General features: G+C 43.2%; 1 protein-coding gene across 9 annotated transcripts in view; it reads left to right on the top strand.

Annotated features, from left to right (window-relative positions):
• Window positions 1-21,869, top strand: part of LOC110504038 (CMP-N-acetylneuraminate-beta-galactosamide-alpha-2,3-sialyltransferase 4) — a 72,603-nt gene that overhangs the window by 11,694 nt on the left and 39,040 nt on the right. For 7 of the 9 annotated variants that reach the window (XR_016491391.1, XR_016491392.1, XR_016491393.1 and 4 more), the window contains one exon: window positions 2,539-2,587. The exons of the other annotated variants lie outside the window; for them this stretch is intronic. The gene's annotated coding sequence lies outside the window, so the exon portion shown is untranslated. The remainder of the gene's footprint in view (window positions 1-2,538; window positions 2,588-21,869) is intronic. 9 annotated transcript variants of the gene reach the window in all.

Below are 21,869 nucleotides of genomic sequence, written 5' to 3'. Positions count from 1 at the left end.
TGTGTAGGTGGTAAAAGAGGTTGTTGTCGGGACCGGCCTGTTTCACATGAATCTTGTGTAGGTGGTAAAAGAGGTTAGTGGTGTTTGAGCCTGTTGTCGGGACCGGCCTGTTTCACATGATTCTTGTGTAGCTGTTAAAAGAGGTTAGTGGTGTTTGAGCCTGTTGTCGGGACCGGCCTGTTTCACATGATTCTTGTGTAGGTGGTAAAAGAGGTTAGTGGTGTTTGAGCCTGTTGGAGGGACCGGCCTGTTTCACATGATTCTTGTGTAGGTGGTAAAAGAGGTTAGTGGTGTTTGAGCCTGTTGGAGGGACCGGCCTGCGGGATATTTTGCGTGGATGGTTTTCTGTTCCGTGTCAGACTTTTCATACTCAAACCACATCCATGCGACCGAAGTTGCCGCTCTTTGAGGTACGAGCTCCGTGCTCTGTGTCACGTTCACTCTCTTTCATGTTTGTTTGTGTTGCAAATTGCCGTGTGGAAGAACGCAAAGCGTCGTCCAATTGACGAAAAATATTGACGTAAAGAGTGTGATTTGCGACACAAAGAAAGAAACTATAGAAAAACATCTATTGTTTCATATTATACTCTAACGTCACACGATATATATCGCCCAGCCCTAACTCACACTGATATTCCAACACACATACAAACACTCACGCCATAATTTGCTCACATACACATAATATGCAGAAATTGTACATTTATACTACTCTACACACACACACACACACACAGACACACACACACACACACACACTCATACAATCATCATATAGTTTGCCAGTATCCCTGTCACCTTATCCCTATACATATCTACCTCTGTTACTCCACTATCCCTGTCACTTTACCTCTATACATATCTACCTCTATCGACCCAGTATCCCTGCACATTGTTAATATAGACCTGGAACTGACTGACCCTGTGTATAGTATGCTTGCTTACTTACTTTATTGTGTTTTTCTTATTTTTATGTCGTGTTTTTGTTCTACCTTGTTATTTTTAGTATTACATTGTTATTGATTACTGCATTGTTTTCACTGTACTTGTGCATGTGACATTGAAACTTAAGTAGACTTACAGTATAATGCTCATCTCAAAATGTTGCAGTTATTTTTCCCATGAAAGGAATTTCTCAGTTAAAGACGTAATCTCAAATCCAATAATATTAATCTATAATTTCAGGTTGTATGACTCCTTATAGGGAGACTATTGACATCTTTATCTCTGCTGTTTGCGCCTCAGCCTGGCCAAACAGCCTGGCCAAACAGCCTGGCCAAACAGCCTGGCCAAACAGCCTAGCTCCCATCCACAGGTAGAGGAGCACTTACAGTGAAGTCGTAAAAAAATCAGCTGTAGCTGTGTGGTGCCTCAGACAGACCTAGATCGGATCCCCTCCACGTACGCTAATGGGCCTGAGGACTTGGGCCTCTGCCAGCCCCACTGTATCCTACCCAGCACTTGGCCCTCTCTTCTCCCAGGCTGCTCCCCACATGCCACACAGACAGTCATTGTGCTGCCTCTGAGGACCTGTGCCTCCTGCTCAGAGCAGGCATGTGGAGCTGGTTAGAGCTCCCTCAAAGAAGTCCTCTCACACACTGCGTCATGGAAAAGAGCACTGAGGCTCATAGAGGCAAGAGTTGTCAGGTAGCATATGGCACCGTTGGTTAGGGAAGGAGCGTTTATACCCTCCTGATGTAGGCATTTTGGTTACAACTGAAAGACAGTGCTAAAAGTTCTTCACACAATTGTCACGAACCGGCTCAAAGCCCGTAACAAAAGGGAGACAACGTGGAGATAAGGAGTAACAAAATATATATTTATTAACTAAAGCAACTAAGGAAAATATACAATGGTGTGTGTAATCAGTAATCAGTAGTGTAAGTGAGTGTTTTTCATGCATGAATGTGATAATGCAGGGTTTTGAAAGGTGCTAAAGCAAACAACCAAAACCCACCAAGAAACACAACAAAAAAAACTCAGTGTCTGCATGGAGAGAGACTCTTCCATGAATGTGGAAGAGGTCTATTTATCCTGGGACACACCTGTAGCTGACGACCCTCCCAACTCCGCCCACAGAATACGGCAGACAGAGTCGGAGGGTCGTCACACAATGCTTGACTCAAGGGTGGAAGAGTTAGCATTGGAATTAAAAGTCAATTGGGGTTCATTTTAAACCACTTGGGAAATTATTCAATTTGGCTATGGTTTGATGTTCAGTTTGCCTATTCATGATTTGTAGGCAGAATCCTGTTTAGAAATACAAATTAATGATAGTAGGTTAAATGATGAGATCACGGCATTCTGCACTTAAAGTTGAGGAATGATAATGTTCTTAGCATGGAGATAAAGCAAGCGTCCTTTCTTACTGGTTTCCACCAGTCATGCACTCAGTTTGACAGTTTCTAATACTGGTTGTCTTCATTGTATAAACCACTATTAAGGATATTATCTTCTTATAGTCATACATTTGATCACCACATCAGTTACCACTTTATAATGTTTTCCATTGTCTTAATCATCTCCTTTGTTTTACAGGGAGGAACCCAGAGTCAACATATCCACCCTTTAAAGGACATGGAGAAAGGTATGGGATTTAGGTTATCGACAGAGCTTTGATTGCTTATAAGACTGCTTAGTAATAGACAGTGCCTTCGAGAAAGTATTCAGACCCCTGACTTTTTCCTCATTTTATTACGTTACAGACTTATTCTAAAATGGATAAAAAATAAATACATCTTTAGCAATCTACACACAATACCTAATAATGAGCGAAAACACGTTTTTAGAAATGTTTGCAAATGTATGACAAATAAAAAACAGATACCTTATTTACATAAGTAAAGGTGCAACCTGTTTCCATTGATCATCCTTGATGTTTCTACAACTTGATTAGAGTCCACTTGTCACGGGTTACTATGAGTGGTGCGTAGGAGTCGGGAGCAGAGGGTTCAGTGATTTGCAGATTTATTTCTCTGGCACAAAACGGTCACGCCAAAAACAGGGCGCATAAACACTGGCGGCTAGTAGAGGCATATGACAGGCCGCTTGGAGTTTGCCAAAATGCACCTAAAGACTCTCAGACCATGAGAAACATGATTTTCTGGTCTGATGAAACCCAGATTGAACTCTTTGGCCTGAATGCCAAGTGTCACGTCTGGAGGAAACCTGGCAACATCATGCTGTGGGGATGTTTTTCAGCGGCAGGGACTGGGAGACTAGTCAGAATCGAGGCAAAGATGAACAGAGCAAAATACAGAGATATCTTTGATGAAAACCTGTTCCAGAGTGCTCAGGATCTCAGACTGGGGCAAAGGTTCACCTTCCAAGAGAACAATGACCCTAAGCACACAGCCAAGACAACACAGGATTGGCTTCAGGACAAGTCTCTGAATGTCCTGGAGTGGCCCAGCCAGAGCCCAGACATGAACCCGATCGAACATCTCTGGGGAGACCTGAAAATAGTTCTGCAGCAACGCTCCCCATCCGACCTGACAGCTTGAGAAGATCTGCAGAGAAGAATGGGAGAAACTCCCCAAATACAGGTGCCATGCTTGTATCGTCAAACCAAATAAGACTGCTGTAGTCACCGCCAAAGGTGTTTCAACACAGTACTGAGTAAAGGGTCTGAATACATATTTGAATGTAATATGCCTCTCTTTGCCTCTCTTATTCACTATTTATATAAATTATTTAGACAAAAATGTCCAAAATGCATAACTTCATTTTTATGATGAAGATACTGTTATTTACTGTTGTGCCTTGTCTCTTACAAAAGCTTTCCAGAACTTGCAAACTGCTTTTTATACTGTTCAACATACCTTGTGTCAATTGAAGCTTATCCTCAATACTGACTAAACTAATGGTGTTTTCTAAAGCAAGAAATAGACCTCTGAACTTTTCACCTATTACTACCTATTACTACAAGGAGATTGAGTTTGTATCCTCATATAAATATATTGGAATTTTAATTGATGATGGCCTCTCTTTTAAATTGCATATTCAACAACTTACAAAAAAATTGAAGCTGAAATTGTGATTTTATTTTAGGAATAAGGCCTGTTTTTCTTTTGAAGCCTGAAGGAGGCTAGTATCGGCTACATTTATGCCTTTACTAGACTATAGGGATATTTTATATATGAATGCTTCCGCTCATTGTTTGAGATCAATTGACACCCTTTACCATGGCACTTTGAGATTTATTTTAAACTGCAAAACCTGGCCTTCTCTAGTCACTCGTAGGCTCAGTCACTGGTATACTTTTATTTACAAAGCCATTTTGGGTTTACTAGATTTTTATTTTGGCATTTTTATTGTTCAGAAATGTGATGGGTAATCTCTTCGTTCGCTGGACTGCCAACTGTTCCAAATGTCCGAACTGAATTTGGTAAAAGGGCTTTTATGTACTCTGCGCCATCGTCTTGGAATGCCTTACAAAATACTTTTAAACTGGAAGAACTTGTCCCGATTGGTATTTTTAAATCACTGATGAATGATCTTGCGACTGATTCCCTGACCTGTCAATGTTTTTAATTTGCTGTTTTTGATTTTGTTATACTCGTGAATTCTATGGTTTTTACTAGATTACTTGTAGATTTTTTCATGTTGTTTGTAATTTTTGTAAGGACTTGATGCTGCCTATCTTGGCCAGGACGCTCTTGAAAAAGAGATTTTAAATCTCAATGAGCCCTTCCTGGTTAAATAAAGGTTAAATAAATAATACAAATATTTCAGTTTCTATTTCTAAAAACCTGTTTTTGCTTTGTCATTATGGGGTAGATTGATGAGGGAAAAAACGATTTAATCATTTTTAGAATAAGGCTGTAATGGAACAAAATATGGAAAAAGTGAAGAGGTCTTGTCACGACCCGGTTACAAACTCAGGTCTCCAGTGTGAGAAACAGTCACTTAGCAAACTGAGCCACTAATAGTCGGCAGAACCCAGAAGATGAGGCAGACACAGCAGTTCTTGAGACTGTGTTTTAATAAAGTAAAAAGGAAGGTTCTTCAGGCAAAAATATATATCCACAACGTCAAAAGTAATTCCAAGAGAAAAAGGTAATCCTCAAGATGCTAGGTACAGCAGGGAAAAAGCCTCAAAAGATAATCAAAAATAAATAAACGAGAACAAAAACAGAGTACCACAAGAGAGTCCAACTGGAGTAACAAATGTTCACATCATCGCTGGGGCTGGGTGCTAACATTCAAACACAGAGCAAAGAACTGAGGAAAACTAAGGGTTTAAATACATTCAAGGGAAACGAGGCACAGGTGCAAATAATAACTGGAAACAAGGGAAAACAAAAGGGTCAAAAAAGCACAATGGGGGCATCTAGTGGCCAAAACCGGAACAATCCTGACCAAATCCTGACAGATTCCCCCCTAGGAACGGCTCCTGACATTCCTACCAGCTTTTTCGGGGTGGAGGGCCCTGAACTGTCGAATGAGGTCAGGGTCCAGTATGTCTTTGGCAGGAACCCAGGAGCGCTCCTCGGGACCGTAGCCTTCCCAGTCCACCAGATACTGCCAGGACCGCTGCACCCGGCTGGAATCCAGTATCCGATGGACGGTATAAGCCGGCTGGTCTCCGATGGCGGAGGGGGAGGTCTGCCTGCCGGGACAAGGGGAGAAAAAACAACAGGTTTTAATAAGGAAATGTGAAATGTGGGATTAATCTTAAGGGATCTGGGTAAGTGCAGGCGATATGTAACTGGGTTCACTCTCCTGGCAACCTTAAAGGGACCGATGTATTTCTGGGACAGCTTGCGAGACTCCACCCGTAGCGGTAAGTTTTTTGTGGAGAGCCAGTCTCTCTGGCCGGGGCGCAAGGTAGGCCCGGGACGGCGATGTCTGTTTGCTTGTCGTTGGTACCGCTGTGAGGCACGCAGAAGATTAAGACGGGTCTTCCTCCACGTAAGCCGACAGTGTCTGATGAACTTCAAGGCTGAAGGCACTCCAACTTCTTCCTGGATGGATGGCTATGCTCCAATGGAGGAGCATAGCCAAACTGACTCTCATGCGGGGACATACCAGTGGAGGAGGAGCGCAAGGTAGGGTGCGCGTACTCGGCCCAAATAATGAAGGACGACCATGTGGACGGGTTGTTGGAGGCCATACATCTGAGGGCGGTTTCCAGCTCTTGATTCATCCACTCGGTTTGGCCGTTGGACTCCGGGTGGTACCCTGAAGATAGACTGGCAGTGGCCCCTATGAGTTGGTGTTAAAGGAATTTTTATCAATAATGACTAATTATGTATACATTTCAATCAGGACTGACTAATCAGAATACTATTATGTTACTGTATATGTACTAATCAGAATACTATTATGTTACTGTATATGTATGAATTTTCTTTCTTAATCCTATTACTGAATATAATGTGTGTAAATGTAATCAAGAATTAGAACAATGACTGTCTGTTCCTTGGTAGAAATGAATGAACTATATCTTCAGACTGGCTAGAATGCTTATCTACACAAGAAGACTTAATAAATTAATTAATTCTAAATAATAAATTATATTCAATTGGTAGGGAGACGATGTGGGAAGGCTTGAGATACTGCCTTTGTACCAGGGTGGGAGAAGAGACGGGACAGTTCAAAAACTAATGACGTCATTTTCAGTTTATAACCTGTGGTAAACTGTATCGTGTTCAGTACTCTCGTGAATAAACTCTGCTGTTTGACTTTAAGACTGGGCTCTGTCCATTATTATAAAATAAGGGTCTTACAAATCCTTATGAATTGACAGTGTTCAATTTTAATTGGGTATTAAAACATAGAGCAATTGAATTCCTGCAACAGTTGGCAGAAGGCCTTCCAAAACCTTGAGGCGAACTGGGGACCTCTGTCGGAAACCATATCTTGAGGAATGCCGAAGACTGGAACACATTGTTAATTACCAACTCAGCCGTTTCCTTGGCAGAAGGTAACTTAGTCAAGGGGACGAACCTGGCCGCCTTAGAAAACCTGTCGATGATGACTAGGATAGTAGTATTACCATGGGACGGAGGAAGGCCAGTAATAAAGTCCAACGAGATATGGGAACAGGGTCGGTGGGGAATAGATAAAGGGTGAAGGAGTCTTTGAGGGCGGAGGTGAGAAGATTTGCCCTGGCAGCACACGGGACAGGCCTTGACGAAAGTGGCAACGTCCTCTTCTATGGTGGGCCACCAGAACTTTCGCTGGATGAACTCCAAGGTGCGACCTACGCCCGGGTGACAGGTGAGGCGAGAGGAGTGCCCCCACAGAAGGACCTGGGTCCTCGCTGCCTTGGGGACAAACAACCGATTGGCAGGACCTCCTTTCAGACCCGGTTTGAAAGCTTGAGCTCGTCTCACGGTATCCTCAACTTGCCATGAGATCGGGGCCACGATCTTAGTTGCAGGAAGGACAGGCATGTCAGTATCTTCTCGAATGGCAGGAGCGTAGACTCGGGCCAAGGCGTCTGGTTTGAGATTCTTCGACCCGGGCCGATAGGTGAGGATAAACTGGAATCGATTGAAGAAAAGAGACCATCGAGCTTGTCTGGAGTTCAACCGCTTCGCCTGCTGGATATACTCCAGATTTTTGTGGTCCGTAAGCACTTGAAACGGTTGAGAAGCCCCCTCGAGCCAGTGTCTCCATTCCTTCAATGCCATCTTAACCGCTAGGAGTTCACGATCCCCCACATCGTAGTTCCTCTCGGCCGGGGTAAGCCGGTGTGAGAAGAAGGCGCAAGGGTGGAGCTTCTTGTCTTCACCCCTCTGAGACAGGACAGCTCCAACACCAACCTCTAATGCGTCTACCTCCACCACAAACGGTTCATCCCCAGTCGGTAGTGTCAGGATGGGAGCAGAGAGGATGCGCTGCTTGGGTCCTTGGAAGGCCGTCTCAGCTTCTTTTCCCCACTGAAACCTTGCGTTACCACCCTTGGTTAAAGCTGAGAGAGGGGCTGCCACCAAGCTGAAGTTCTTGATGAACTTGCGGTAAAAGTTTGTGAAGCCCAGGAAACGCTGAACTTCCTTAACGGACTTGGGGGTGGGCCAATCCGCTACTGCCCCTACCTTCCTGGAGTCCATTTGGACTCGACCGGGTTCCACTACAAATCCCAGGAATTGTTCTCGGGAGGAATGGAATTCACATTTTTCCGGCTTAACGTACAAATGGCTGTCTAGGAGGCATTTGAGTACTTGTCTGACATGCTTTGTGTGTTCTTGAAGGGAGAACACAAAGCATGTGGGGAGCTCGAAAAGATGAGGATGTCATCCAAGTAAACAAACACGAAGATGTCAAGCATATCCCTAAGCACATCGTTTATGAGCGCCTGGAACACAGCCGGGGCACCGTTGGTCAGGCCGAAGGGCATCACCAAGTATTCGTAGTGACCAGTAGGCGTGTTGAAAGTGGTCTTCCACTCGTCACCGTGTCTGACCCGCACAAGATGGTATGCGTTCCGCAGGTCAAGCTTAGTGAAGACAACTGCTTCCTGGAGCAGCTCAAATGCTGTGGCCATAAGGGGTAGCGGGTAGCGGTTACGGACGGTTATGGCATTGAGTCTCCGGTAGTCGATGCGAGGACGTAATGGGGAAAAGATCCGACTCCTGGGGGGACAGGTGCCCGGAAACAGGTCGATGGGGCAATCGTAAGGTCTATGGGGTGGTAGCATGGTGGCCCTCTGTTTGCTAAATACCGTTTTGAAGTCATGGTAACAATCGGGAACTCAGGACAGGTTGATGGATTCTAGGGACTCGGGAGGAGAACTCGGGAAACTCGGGAAGATACAAGTGGCTTGGCACGTAGGACCCGACTGCTTGACAGTGCCCACAGACCAGTCGATGTGAGGGTTATGGCTGTGAAGCCAGGGGTAGCCAAGGACGAGAGGGAACTCGGAACAGGGGATCAGATGAAAGTTCATCACTTCCTGGTGTTGGGAAACTGAAAGTCGCAAGATGGTAGTGACGCGAGTGACAAGTCCAGATCCCAGAGGGCTTCCATCCAATGTCCTCATGGGCTCCCTTAGAGGTTCAGAGGGGACGCCATTCTCCTTCGCCCAGATACCATCCATGAAGTTTCCTGCGGCTCCAGAGTCTACCAAGGTTTGAAGGGAAAGCTTGTGGTTGTCCCAGGAAAGGGTGACTGGAATGAGCAGCCGGGAGTTGGACGTATGGGAGGAGGTTATGTTTCCCGTTACAGTCCCCCCCAGGCCTGCACGGGACAGTTTGTTTCCCTGGAAATGGCCCGGTTTGCCGCAATATAGACAGCATCGCTTCCTCATCTGGCGGTCTCTCTCAGCCTGGGAGATGCGTCCAATCTGCATGGGTTCCAGTGGAGCCAGCGAGGATAAAGGCGGGGACTCGAAGCTGGGACCGATAGGAGCTATGGTGAGAGATCTACGGTTGAGTTCTCTCTCTCTCTCAGACGCTGGTCTATGCGCGAGGCTAACTTGATCAATGACTCGAGGTTGTCCGGTGGTTCCCGAGTGGCCAGTTCATCTTGGATGGTGTCGGAAAGACCCTTCAGAAAGCACACTGTGAGCGCCTTGTCGTTCCAGCCACTCGTTGCTGCCACCGTGCGGAACTGGGTGGCATAGTCCGTCACTCTGCGCCGACCTTGGCGGAGAGTCAGGAGCTGTTTGGCTCAGTCAGGGCCGCTGGTAGGACTTTGAAACACTCGCTTGAATTCCTCAGCAAAGGCAGAGTAGCTGGCACAGCAGGGACTTTGGGCATCGCACACAGCAGTAGCCCAGGCCAGGGCTTTTTCTGACAGCAGGGTGATGATATTTGCAATCTTGGACCGGTCGGTGGGAAACCACGACGGTTGCAGCTCGAAGGAGAGAGAACAATGGGTGAAAAACCCCTTACAAGCACTCGGATCACCTGAGAACCGTTGGGGAGGTGGAAGACGAGGTTCAGCCAGGGGGTTAAGTGCCATGGGCACTTGAATCTGAGGTACTGGGGTGGGAGCGGTTGCCGGGGGAAGTCGATCAGATACAGTGCCTTACGAAAGTATTCGGCCCCCTTGAACTTTGCGACCCTTTGCCACATTTCAGGCTTCAAACATAAAGATATAAAACTGTATTTTTTGTGAAGAATCAACAACAAGTGGGACACAATCATGAAGTGGAACGACATTTATTGGATATTTCAAACTTTTTTAACAAATCAAAAACTGAAAAATTGGGCGTGCAAAATGATTCAGCCCCCTTAAGTTAATACTTTGTAGCGCCACCTTTTGCTGCGATTACAGCTGTAAGTCGCTTGGGGTATGTCTCTATCAGTTTTGCACATCGAGAGACTGACATTTTTTCCCATTCCTCCTTGCAAAACAGCTCGAGCTCAGTGAGGTTGGATGGAGAGCATTTGTGAACAGCAGTTTTCAGTTCTTTACACAGATTCTCGATTGGATTCAGGTCTGGACTTTGACTTGGCCATTCTAACACCTGGATATGTTTATTTTTGAACCATTCCATTGTAGATTTTGCTTTATGTTTTGGATCATTGTCTTGTTGGAAGACAAATCTCCGTCCCAGTCTCAGGTCTTTTGCAGACTCCATCAGGTTTTCTTCCAGAATGGTCCTGTATTTGGCTCCATCCATCTTCCCATCAATTTTAACCATCTTCCCTGTCCCTGCTGAAGAAAAGCAGGCCCAAACCATGATGCTGCCACCAACATGTTTGACAGTGGGGATGGTGTGTTCAGCTGTGTTGCTTTTACGCCAAACATAAAGTTTTGCATTGTTGCCAAAAAGTTCAATTTTGGTTTCATCTGACCAGAGCACCTTCTTCCACGTTTGGTGTGTCTCCCAGGTGGCTTGTGGCAAACTTTAAACAACACTTTTTATGGATATCTTTAAGAAATGGCTTTCTTCTTGCCACTCTTCCATAAAGGCCAGATCTGTGCAATATACGACTGATTGTTGTCCTATGGACAGAGTCTCCCACCTCAGCTGTAGATCTCTGCAGTTCATCCAGAGTGATCATGGGCCTCTTGGCTGCATCTCTGATCAGTCTTCTCCTTGTATGAGCTGAAAGTTTAGAGGGACGGCCAGGTCTTGGTAGATTTGCAGTGGTCTGATACTCCTTCCATTTCAATATTATCGCTTGCACAGTGCTACTTGGGATGTTTAAAGCTTGGGAAATCTTTTTGTAACCAAATCCGGCTTTAAACTTCTTCACAACAGTATCTCGGACCTGCCTGGTGTGTTCCTTATTCTTCATGATGCTCTCTGCGCTTTTAACGGACCTCTGAGACTATCACAGTGCAGGTGCATTTATATGGAGACTTGATTACACACAGGTGGATTGTATTTATCATCATTAGTCATTTAGGTCAACATTGGATCATTCAGAGATCCTCACTGAACTTCTGGAGAGAATTTGCTGCACTGAAAGTAAAGGGGCTGAATAATTTTGCACGCCCAATTTTTCAGTTTTTGATTTGTTAAAAAAGTTTGAAATATCTAATAAATGTTGTTCCACTTCATGATTGTGTCCCACTTGTTGTTGATTCTTCACAAAAAAATACAGTTTTATATCTTTATGTTTGAAGCCTGAAATGTGGCAAAAGGTCGCAAAGTTCAAGGGGGCCGAATACTTTCGCAAGGCACTGTATCTGCTTTATGGAAGTCAGCATCTCCGATAGAAGTTGAGAATGTCTAGCCATTAAGGCCTCTTGCTGAACCAGAGTGGCTTCGTGGAGTTGGACAGTCCCCTCGTGGTGGGACAGCGTGGCAAAAATGTCCTGGGAACTGGCTGCATTTTGGCTCTGTGTTTCTGTCAGGACCCGGTTACGAACTCAGGTCTCCGGTGTGAGAAACAGTCACTTAGCAAACTAAGCCACTAATAGTCGGCAGAACCCAGAAGATGAGGCAGACACAGCAGTTCTTGAGACTGTGTTTTAATAAAGTAAAAAGGAAGGTTCTTCAGGCAAAAATATATATCCACAACGTCAAAAGTAATTCCAAGAGAAAAAGGTAATCCTCTAAGTCAAAAGGTAAATCCACAAGGTGGTAGGTACAGCAGGGAAAAAGCCTCAAAAGATAATCAAAAATAAATAAACGAGAACAAAAACTGAGTACCACAAGAGTTCAACTGGAGTAACAAATGTTCACAGCTTCGCTGGGGCTGGGTGCTAACATTCAAACACAGAGCAAAGAACTGAGGAAAACTAAGGGTTTAAATACATTCAAGGGAAACGAGGCACAGGTGCAAATAATAACTGGAAACAAGGGAAAACAAAAGGGTCAAAAAAGCACAATGGGGGCATCTAGTGGCCAAAACCGGAACAATCCTGGCCAAATCCTGACAGGTCTGAGTACTTTATTAAGAAGGCACTTTATATATACATATATGTTTTATACAAATCGACTTAGTCATTCGTGCACACATTTGGCGTATTGGTGGTGCCAGGAATCGAACCCACTACAATCGAATCCACTACCCTGCCATTACAAGCTTGTGTCCCCCCGTTATGTAACAGGTTGTACAAACGACAATTTAAGCCTACTAGAAAGTGTGTGCCCTCTGCCTGGAGGGAAGCAAAAGTCATTCTGCTGCCCAAGAATAGTATAGCCCCTTTTACTGGCTCAAAAAGCCGACCAATCCGCCTGTTACCAACCCTTACTAAACTTTTGGCAAAAAATATGTTTGACCAGATACAATGCTATTTTACGGTAAACAAATTGACAACAGACTTTCAGCACGCTTATAGGTAAGGGAATTCAACAAGCTCAGCACCTACACAAATGACTGATTGGCTGAGAGAAATTGATGATAATATGTTTTGTTAGACTTCGAAGCAGCTTTTTACATTATCGATCATAGTCTGTTGCTGGAAAAACTTGTGTAAGGGCTTTACACCCCCTGCTATATTGTGGATAAAGTGTTACCTGTCTAACAGAAAACAAAGGGTGTTCATTAATGGGAGCCTCTGTAACATAATCCAGGTAGAATCAGGAATTCCCCTGGGCAGCTGTCTAGGCCCTTTACTTTTTTCAATCTTTACTAGTCCAATCACATTTTATTTGTCACAAGCGCCGAATAGAGCAGGTAGACCTTACCGTGAAATGCTTAATTACAAGGCCTTAACCAACAATGCAGTTCAAGAAATAGCATTACTAAAATATTTACAGGAAATGTACATAACAATAACGAGGCTATTTACAGGGGGTACCGGTACAGAGTCAATGAATGGGGGTACAGGTTAGTCGAGAGAATTTGTTAAGTGACTATGCATAGATAATAAACAGTGAGTAGCAGCAGTGTAAAATCAAAGGGGGGGGGGGGGGGGGGGTCAATGTAAATAGTCCAGGTGGGCAGTCTTATGGCTTGAGGGTAGAAGCTGTTAAGGACGCTTTTTGTCCAAGAGTTGGCGCTCCGGTACCGCTTGCCGTACGGTAGCAGAGACAGTAAACCAGTGTGTCCATGTATGCGGATGACTTGACACTGTCCACGTCAGCTACTACAGCAACTGAAATGACTGCAACACTTAAGAAAGAGCTACGGTTAGTTTCAGAATGGGTGGAAAGGAATAAGTTAGTCCTAAATATTTTAAAAACTAAAAGTATTCTATTTTGGACAAATCATTCACTAAACCCTAAACCTCAACTAAATCTTGAAATGAATAATGTGGAAATTGAGCAAGTTGAGGTGACTAAACTGCTTGTAGTAACCCTATTGTAAACTGTCATGGTCGGAACATACTGATACAACAGTAGTTAAGATGGGAAGAAGTCTGTCTTTAATAAAGCGCTACTATGCCATAACAACACTATTGAGAAGGCAGGTCCTACATGCCCTAGTTCTGTCGCACCTGAACTGCTGTTCAGTCGTGTGGTCAGGTGCCACAAAGAGGGATTACAATTGGCTCAGAACAGGGCAGCATGGGTGGACCTTAACCTTAGGCACATCATCATCTGCACATCTATCACTCCAGTATTAATGCTAAATTGTAATTGTTTTTGCCTCTAGGGCCTATTTATTACCTACTTCCCTACTCTTCTACATTTGCACACACTGTACATAGAAAAATCTATTTTTTTTCGTGTTATTGACTGTACGTTTGTTTATGTGTAACTCTGTGTTGTTTTTTTATGCACTGCTTTGCTTTATCTTGGCCAGGTCGCAGTTGTAAATGAGAACTTGTTCTCAACTGGCCTACCTGGTTAATAACCTGTCTAGGACTGGGGTTCCGCTAGCGCAATCAATCACACAGTGACCACACATACTAATCCTACCCCACCCATCCTATTTTCAAAACAGCTCCAGTCTATTAAGGTGAACTGAAGGAGAGACCGTCTCCCCAAAGGAATAGCTTATCAGTGCTAATGCTGTGACAGCACAGATTGTTTAGCTGGTGGGTTGAATCCACAACCAGAACCTGTGGTGGTTTTAAAAGATAATGTGGTCTTTGATCCTCCACACTCTGCCAGGCTGGGCATGCATGATTGACACCAGGTCTATTTAACTGTTGTTGCTAAACAGAAACTAGCAGCTTACATGGATATATTTAGTTTTCAATGTTTTGTTCCAAATGTAAAAACATCTGTAGTTGAGTGAAGTGTTTATTTTGTAGTCAAAATGAACGGCCTGTCAGGCTGGGCAAACCGTCATGATTCTGGACAATGACATTGGGGGTTGTGGTCAGATTTTGTCCAGAGACGGGGAGTCCGTGGAAGATGTCTGTCTGTCTGTCTGTCTGTCTGTCTGTCTGTCTGTCTGTCTGTCTGTCTGTCTGTCTGTCTGTCTGTCTGTCTGAGATTGACATCAGTGACCTATAATCTCATCTAATCCGTAATTTATACTCGGCCACTCCAAAGCACAATATAAAGTAGCAGATTGTGGTGAGCTGTATGTGACGGTGTGGGATTGAAAATGTCCCTGGATGGTGATGAAGTGTCATCTCTCCCGTTCATCCTCTTACTGATCTGACCCATCTCTCTCTCTCTATGCCTCACTCTCTCTATTCATCTCTCTATCTATGCGCCTCTCTCTATGTGCCTCTCTACAGTGCCTTGCAAAAGTATTCACCCCCCTTGGCATTTTTCCTATGTTGTTGCATTACAACCTATAATTACAATCTGTATTTTATTTGAATTCCATGTAATGGACATACACAAAATAGTCAAAATAGGTGAAGTGAAATGAAAAAAATAATACTTATTTCAAAAATTCTAAAAAATAAAAAACTGAAAAGTGGTAGGTGCATATGCATTCACCCCCTTTGCTATGAAGCCCCTAAAAAAGATCTGGTGCAACCAATTACCTTCAGCAGTCACATAATTAGTTAGATTGCACACAGGTGAACTTTATTTAAGTGTCACATGATTTGTCACATGATCCTAGTGTATATATACACCTGTTCTGAAAGGCCCCAGAGTCTGCAGCACCACTAAGCAAAGGGCACCACCAAGCAAGCGGCACCATGAAGACCAAGGAGCTCTCCAACAGGTCAGGGAAAAAGTTGTGAAGAAGTACAGATCAGGGTTGGGTCATAAAAAATATTAAAAACTTTGAACATCCCACGGAGCACCATTAAATACATTATAAAAATATGGAACGAATGTGGCACCAAAACAAACCTGTCAAGAGTTGGTCGCCCACCAAAACACACAGAACAGGCAATTGAGGGAATTAGAGAGGCAACAAAGAGACCAAAGATAACTCTGAATGAGCTGCAAAGCTCCACAGCGGAGATTGTAGTATCTTTCCATAGGACCACTTTAAGCCTTACACTCCACGGAGCTGGGCTTTATGGAAAAATGGCCAGAAAAAAAGCCAGTGCTTAAAGAAAACAATAAGCAAACATGTTTGGTGTTTGCCAAAGGGCATGTGGGAGACTCCCCAAACATATGGAAGAAGGTACTCTGGTTAGATGAGACTAAAATGGAGCTTTTTGGCCATCAAGGAAAAGACTATGCCTGGCGCAAACCCAACACCTCTCATCACCCCGAGAACACCATCCCCACAGTGAAGCATGGTAGTGGCAGCATCATGTTGTGGGTATGTTTTTCATCGGCAGGGACTGGGAAACTGGTCAGAATTGAAGGAATTTTGGATGGCGCTAAATACAGGGAAATTCTTGAGGGAATCCTGTTTCAGAGGTTCACCTTCCAGCAGGACAATGACCCTAAGCATACTGCAAAAGCAATACTCCAATGGTTTAAGGGGAAACATTCAAATGTCTTGGAATGGCCTAGTCAAAGCACAGACCTCAATCCAATTGAGAATCTGTGGTATGACTTAAAGATTGCTGTACACCAGCAGAACCAATCCAACTTGAAGGAGCTGGAGCAGTTTTGAAGAATGGGCAAAATCCAAGTGGCTAGATGTGCCAAGCTTATAGAGACATATAGAGACATATAGAGACAGTCTTGCAGCTGTAATTTCTGCAAAAGGTGGCTCTACAAAGTATTGGCTTTGGGGGGGGTGAATAGTTATGCACACTCAAGTTTACATTTTTTTTGTTTGTTTCACAATAAAAATATATTTTGCATCTTCAAAGTGGTAGGCATGTTGTATAAATCAAATGATACAAACCCCCCAAAATGTATTTTAATTCCAGGTTGTAAGGCCACAAAATAGGGGGTGAAAACTTTCGCAAGCCACTGTATGCGCCTCTCTCTCTATGCCTCTCCCTCTCTATGCGCCTCTCTCTCTATGCGCCTCTCTCTCTCTGTCTCTATGCCTCTATCTATGCCTCTCTCTCTCTCTCTCTCTCTCAAATTCAAGCTGCTTTATTGGCATAAAAAATATTGTGTCAATATTGCCAAAGCAACAATGTATACAATATACATTGTAAAACAATTATGATGCATAACAAATAATAATATACAATGGTAGTAAATAATAATAAATAAAAAATAAATATAATAAAAAAACACAACAATTAAATGGTAACAGTCAGTAGTAGAAATGTAATAAATATAAAAAGCTAAACATGGAAAATTAAACTATAACTAACTGTCATCTTCACCATCATCATCATTTCTACCACCACCATCATCATCATCATTACTACCACCACCATTATCATCTTCATCATTACTACCACCAACATCATTGTTATTACTACTACTACTACTACCACCACCATCACTAAACTGCTATCACTACCATCACCCCTACTATTTGGAATGATAGTCACAACAACATCAAAAATAGTAATAGCAATAATAGTAATAATAAGGAAGTTACTGTTTACTGGTATGAAGAGATTCGGGAGACAGGCGCAGGAATGCATAATAGTTTTTTTATTGTACCCAAATTACGGCGTACCGTGTAAAGGCACAGGGACAAAGACCAAACAAACACTATACAAAAACACATGGTGATACCCAAACAAAAGAGCGAGGAGTACTTCAAATAAATGACACACGCGCACAATGATTAACACACGGGATGAGATCCGTAATCATCTACGCAATCCACAATGGCACGAAAGCCCAAAACACACAGCACACGTACTCACACGCACCAACGGACATTGTAACAATAATTGACCAGACCATGGTGAAAGGGCATATATATACAAATACAATTAGTGGGAATAAGGGCCAGGTGTGCGCAATGAAAGTTCCAGAGGGATCTGTGAAAACTATGCAGATGTTATTATCCAGTATCCCTCAGGCTATGGCAGACAAAGACATATTTGGCTGCAAGAGGAGCCATAGCTCCTTCCCCATGAGTATTTTTAGTTTTTCCTCTGGGTTAAAGAAGTTAAAATTTGGAATAAATGTAGTAATTTCTGTGAATAATGAATCACTTGGTGAGGAATATTTAGTAAAGGAGAAAGTGCCTCTCTGTTTCTACCTCCCCTGTCGTGCAGTGACCACATACACGCTCCTCTTTGGGTAACCATGTATTTTTTATGTCTGCCGGTTTCTATTGCCAATCGGTGGTCACTCACTTACTTGGTAAGGATCTGTCTCGGCTTAATATCCCTGACAGAGTAGAGATAATCGGCCAATTCATATTCTCTGTTTAGGGCCAGATAGCAATTTAGTCGGCTTTGGGATTTTGTTTCGTTTTTCCAATGTTGTAAATATGAGTCCTTTGATTGGTTCATGTTTTTGTTTATTGGAATTATTTCTTTTGAAGCAGTGCTGGTGTCAGCTTGGTTGGTTAGGTCCAACACCTGTTGATTTTAATGAACTTTTCTGTATTTTCATTACCACTGGGAAGCGGCCCAATTCTGCCCGTCATGCATTAGTTAGTGTATTTCTCTGGATTTCTCCGACAGAATTCTGCATATAGGGCTTCAATTGGATGTTTTTCCCACATATACAGTAAGTCCAGTTTATTGAGAGGCCCCCAAACGTCACTTCCGTAAAAAGCTATTGGTAGCATTACACTGTCAAATATTTTGGTCCAAATTCTAATTGGGATGTTGATATTGAATAATTTCATTTTTATTGCATACAATGCTCTGCAGGCTTTTTCTTTGAGTGCCTTCACTGCCATATTAAAGTTTCCCAATGCCGATATGGTCAGACCAAGGTACAGTGCCTTGCGAAAGTATTCGGCCCCCTTGAACTTTGCAACCTTTTGCCACATTTCAGGCTTCAAACATAAAGATATAAAACTGTATTTTTTTGTGAAGAATCAACAACAAGTGGGACACAATCATGAAGTGGAACGACATTTATTAGATATTTAAAACTTTTTTAACAAATCAAAGACTGAAAAATTGGGCGTGCAAAATTATTCAGCCCCTTTACTTTCAGTGCAGCAAACTCTCTCCAGAAGTTCAGTGAGGATCTCTGAATGATCCAATGTTGACCTAAATGACTAATGATGATAAATACAATCCACCTGTGTGTAATCAAGTCTCCGTATAAATGCACCTGCACTGTAATAGTCTCAGAGGTCCGTTAAAAGCGCAGAGAGCATCATGAAGAACAAGGAACACACCAGGCAGGTCCGAGATACTGTTGTGAAGAAGTTTAAAGCCGGATTTGGATACAAAAAGATTTCCCAAGCTTTAAACATCCCAAGGAGCACTGTGTAAGCGATAATATTGAAATGGAAGGAGTATCAGACCACTGCAAATCTACCAAGACCTGGCCGTCCCTCTAAACTTTCAGCTCATACAAGGAGAAGACTTGACTGCATCTCTGATCAGAGGCCCATGATCACTCTGGATGAACTGCAGAGATCTACAGCTGAGGTGGGAGACTCTGTCCATAGGACAACAATCAGTCGTATATTGCACAAATCTGGCCTTTATGGAAGAGTGGCAAGAAGAAAGCCATTTCTTAAAGATATCCATAAAAAGTGTCGTTTAAAGTTTGCCACAAGCCACCTGGGAGACACACCAAACATGTGGAAGAAGGTGCTCTGGTCAGATGAAACCAAAATTGAACTTTTTGGCAACAATGCAAAACGTTATGTTTGGCGTAAAAGCAACACAGCTGAACACACCATCCCCACTGTCAAACATGGTGGTGGCAGCATCATGGTTTGGGCCTGCTTTTCTTCAGCAGGGACAGGGAAGATGGTTAAAATTGATGGGAAGATGGATGGAGCCAAATACAGGACCATTCTGGAAGAAAACCTGATGGAGTCTGCAAAAGACCTGAGACTGGGACGGAGATTTGTCTTCCAACAAGACAATGATCCAAAACATAAAGCAAAATCTACAATGGAATGGTTCAAAAATAAACATATCCAGGTGTTAGAATGGCAAAGTCAAAGTCCAGACCTGAATCCAATCGAGAATCTGTGGAAAGAACTGAAAACTGCTGTTCACAAATGCTCTCCATCCAACCTCACTGAGCTCGAGCTGTTTTGCAAGGAGGAATGGGAAAAAATGTCAGTCTCTCGATGTGCAAAACTGATAGAGACATACCCCAAGCGACTTACAGCTGTAATCGCAGCAAAAGGTGGCGCTACAAAGTATTAACTTAAGGGGGCTGAATAATTTTGCACTGTATGTGTCATTTTTAGTGTGTTCAATTATGGTGTTGTTCAGGGTGAATTTATATTTGTGTTTCTGACATCTGTTTTTTTTTTTTTGGGGGGGGGGGGGGGGGGGAATCATGATTTTAGTTTTTTTGAAATTTACTGGCAGGGCCCAGTTATGGCAATACTGCTGTAGAATGTTAAGGTTCAGTTGAAGACCTTCTTTGGTTGGTGATAGAAGTACCAAATCATCAGCATATAGCAGGTATTTTACCTCTGTGTCAAATAGTGTGAGTCCTGGGGCTGGAGAATGGTCCGACATGTCTGCTAATTCATTGATATAAATGTTGAAAAGATTTGGACTCAAACTGCAGCCAAGGTCTCACACTTCGATTTTGTGAAAATAATTCTGTTCTTTGGTTTTTGATTTTTATTGCACACTTGTTTTCTGTCTACATACATTTTTATTAAGTCATACACCTTACCACCAAAGCCCACTTTTTATTTTATTTTTATTTATTTTTATTTTACCTTTATTTAACCAGGTAGGCAAGTTGAGAACAAGTTCTCATTTACAATTGCGACCTGGCCAAGATAAAGCAAAGCAGTTCGACAGATACAACGACACAGAGTTACACATGGAGTAAAACAAACATACAGTCAATAATACAGTATAACAAGTCTATATACAATGTGAGCAAATGAGGTGAGAAGGGAGGTAAAGGCAAAAAAGGCCATGGTGGCAAGGTAAATACAATATAGCAAGTAAAACACTGGAATGGTAGTTTTGCAATGGAAGAATGTGCAAAGTAGAAATAAAAATAATGGGGTGCAAAGGAGCAAAATAAATAAATAAATGAAATACAGTTGGGAAAGAGGTAGTTGTTTGGGCTAAATTATAGGTGGGCTATGTACAGGTGCAGTAATCTGTGAGCTGCTCTGACAGTTGGTGCTTAAAGCTAGTGAGCGAGATAAGTGTTTCCAGTTTCAGAGATTTTTGTAGTTCGTTCCAGTCATTGGCAGCAGAGAACTGGAAAGAGAGGCGACCAAAGAAAGAATTGGTTTTGGGGGTGACTAGAGAGATATACCTGCTGGAGCGTGTGCTACGGGTGGGAGATGCTATGGTGACCAGCGACGAGCTGAGATAAGGGGGGACTTTACCTAGCAGGGTCTTGTAGATGACATGGAGCCAGTGGGTTTGGCGACGAGTATGATGCGAGGGCCAGCCAACGAGAGCGTACAGGTCGCAATGGTGGGTAGTATATGGGGCTTTGGTGACAAAACGGATTGCACTGTGATAGACTGCATCCAATTTGTTGAGTAGGGTATTGGAGGCTATTTTGTAAATGACATCGCCAAAGTCGAGGATTGGTAGGATGGTCAGTTTTACAAGGGTATGTTTGGCAGCATGAGTGAAGGATGCTTTGTTGCGAAATAGGAAGCCAATTCTAGATTTAACTTTGGATTGGAGATGTTTGAAATGGGTCTGGAAGGAGAGTTTACAGTCTAACCAGACACCTAAGTATTTGTAGTTGTCCACGTATTCTAAGTCAGAGCCGTCCAGAGTAGTGATGTTGGACAGGCGGGTAGGTGCAGGTAGCGATCGGTTGAAGAGCATGCATTTAGTTTTACTTGTATTTAAGAGCAATTGGAGGCCACGGAAGGAGAGTTGTATGGCATTGAAGCTTGCCTGGAGGGTTGTTAACACAGTGTCCAAAGAAGGGCCGGAAGTATACAGAATGGTGTCGTCTGCGTAGAGGTGGATCAGAGACTCACCAGCAGCAAGAGCGACCTCATTGATGTATACAGAGAAGAGAGTCGGTCCAAGAATTGAACCCTGTAGCACCCCCATAGAGACTGCCAGAGGTCCGGACAACAGACCCTCTGATTTGACACACTGAACTCTATCAGAGAAGTAGTTGGTGAACCAGGCGAGGCAATCATTTGAGAAACCAAGGCTGTTGAGTCTGCCGATGAGGATGTGGTGAT

The sequence above is a fragment of the Oncorhynchus mykiss genome, chromosome 24 (assembly GCF_057628025.1).
Source record: "Oncorhynchus mykiss isolate SJ-2025 chromosome 24, ASM5762802v1, whole genome shotgun sequence".
Classification (NCBI taxonomy): domain Eukaryota; kingdom Metazoa; phylum Chordata; class Actinopteri; order Salmoniformes; family Salmonidae; genus Oncorhynchus; species Oncorhynchus mykiss.
The sequence above is the reverse complement of the archived record's forward strand: the minus strand, read 5'-3'. Positions and strand labels throughout refer to the sequence as shown.